The following is a 2,615-nucleotide window of genomic DNA, read 5'->3' on the forward strand; positions in this document are numbered from 1 at the left end:
TGTATTTTATTTTATTCATTTTATTTTGGGCTACTTTGGGTCGTCGTTGCTGCACGCGGGCTTTCTCTAGTTGTGGCAAGCGGGGGCTATTCTTCGTTGCAATGTATGGGCTTCTCATTGCAGTGGCTTCTCCTGTTGTGGAGCACAGGCTCGCGGGCTTTAGAGAGCAGGCTCAGTAGTTGTGGCGCACGGGCTTAGTCGCCCTGCGGCATGTGGGATCTTCCCGGACCAGGGCTCGAACCCATGTCCCTTGCATTGGCAGGCGGATTCTTAACCACTGCACCACCAGGGAGGCCCCCAAAGAGTTTAAATTTAAATAGCCACATATCTTTAGTGGCTACAGTATTGAACAGGGAAATTCTATAGAATACTTTCATGGAAGGTATCTATCCTATAGGATGATTGAGAATGTTCTGATTAAAGTGCATATTTGCTTCTCTGTGATTAAAGTGCATGTTTGCTTCTCTGTGATAAGCCTTTATTTTTTTAAATGGGTGCTATAAAAAATAATTATAAAACCTCGAATTGTTGCATGCTTTGGAAGTGTATAGAAATGGGTGACGTTGGGCTTCCCTGGTGGCGCAGTGGTTGAGAGTCCGCCTGCCAATGCAAGGGACACGGGTTCGTGCCCCGGTCCGGGAAGATCCCACATGCCGTGGAGCGGCTGGGCCCGTGAGCCATGGCCACTGAGCCTGCGCGTCCGGAGCCTGTGCTCCGCAACGGGAGAGGCCACAACAGTGAGAGGCCCGCGTACCACAAAAAAAAAAAAAAGAAATGGGTGACGTAATTTTTTTAACTTATGAAATATAAAAAATGTGAGCTGGTCCCTAATAAGTTATTTCTGTGAACTCCTAAAAAAAAAATAGAGACATGATATTTCTGTAAGTATTCTTTTCATTATAAAATTATATGCAGCATTTTTTCTGCCCGGTCCCCCCTCCCCCAGAGTGCCGCTCCAGCCGCACCTCCCTAGCTCTGAGTTCCAGGCTCCTACTAAGCTAGTGCCACCGTTGTCTCCCTCTGCTCACCATCATGATCATCTAACAGGACCTCATCAGCCGTGATGAGATGTTCTCCAACATCTACAAGGTCGACGACGGGCTGTGTCTGGAAGTGGAGGGGAAGATGGTCCGCAGAACAGAGGGTAACATCGATGACCCGCTCATTGGTGGAAATGCCTCCGCTGAAGGCCCCAAGGGCTAAGGTACCGAAAGCACAGTAATCAGTGGTGTGGATATTGTCATGAACCATCATTTGCAGGAAACCAGCTTCACAAAAGAAGCCAACAAGAAGTACATCAAAGATTACATGAAGTCAATCAAAGGGAAGCTTGAAGAACAGAGACCAGAAAGAGGAAAACCTTTTATGACGGGGACTACAGAACAAATCAAGCACATCCTTGATAATTTCAGAAACTACCGGTTCTTTATTGGTGAAAACATGAATCCGGATGGCATGGCTGCTCTGCTGGACTGCCGTGAGGATAGTATGACGCCATATATGACTTTCTTTAAGGATGGTCTAGAAATGGAAAAATGTTAACAAATCTGGCTGTTTGGATCACTTGCTCGTCATAACTGGCTGGCCGCTGCTTTTCATCTACACAACACCAGGACTTAGACAAATGGGATTGATGTCATCCTGACCTCTTCGTTTTGATGTTGATTTATTTGGAGTAGAGGCATTGTTTTTGAGGAAAGAAAAACAAAAACATGTTATGTAGGTTGTCTAAAAATAAAATGCATTTAAACTCAAAAATAAAAAGTATATGCAGAGTCTCTATGGAACTGTGAAATCCTACTGTTTGTTATCAGAAACTCTGTCTTCTGTTGTTTTGATCTTATGTCATCTTGTACGTGGTAAGCATTCAACTTTTTTTTTTTTAATTTTAGAATGAATGAGGTTTATTAGGTTCTATCACCCACAGGAGGTACATCCCAAATCTGCTAATGAGCACAGCTGAGCAGAAAAGGAAAGAAGAGTTATTTAACAACTCATCATTTTCTTGCTGCAAGATTGCCCTTGGCTAATCAGCTCACTGCAGGAATTCAATAAATAATAAATAAATAAATGCACAAACTTTGACCAGCAGTATTTGTTTCACATATGTACAATTCTTTCTTCAAAAGTAACATCAAGTTGTAACCAGTTAATTTGTACTTTGTTATTAGGTTGTCTCTGTGCTGTGCTTGTGAGTAGAGATATCCCAAGTGATTCTACATTTTAATTTAAAGTGAACTAGGTCTATGTGTTGCCTTCACATTGGGTTCTTAGTTTTCAATAGGTGCTGCTGAAAACAAGTTAATGCCAGATGATGAAATAGAATGTAGTTTTTTACATCAAGAAGAATGGCTCTGCAGTTAATTTTCCTGAGAGGTTAACTTTCAATTAAAAAATAGTTAGCATGAGTCTTAGACTGCACATCTTGTGTTCTGGACAGTCTTGGAACCCTCCAGTACCAAGGCAGGAATTCAGTTTTCTATCTGACAGCAAAGGGGTTATAAAAAGTTCTCAGAGTAGGTGCTGGATATTCTCATAAACCTACAGCTCCCTATCGATTGAGACTGTCGAGGCTTGCAAGTCAATTCAGAATGATTGACTCTTGTTCTAGATTA

The 2,615-nt window shown here is 42.3% G+C and overlaps 1 pseudogene; it reads left to right on the top strand.

The window, feature by feature from the left end:
- The first annotated feature begins 1,032 nt into the window (after nucleotides 1-1,032).
- Nucleotides 1,033-1,542, top strand: LOC136129398 (translationally-controlled tumor protein pseudogene; annotated as a pseudogene).
- The last annotated feature ends 1,073 nt before the right edge of the window (nucleotides 1,543-2,615 follow it).

The sequence above is a fragment of the Phocoena phocoena genome, chromosome 10 (assembly GCF_963924675.1).
Source record: "Phocoena phocoena chromosome 10, mPhoPho1.1, whole genome shotgun sequence".
Lineage (NCBI taxonomy): Eukaryota > Metazoa > Chordata > Mammalia > Artiodactyla > Phocoenidae > Phocoena > Phocoena phocoena.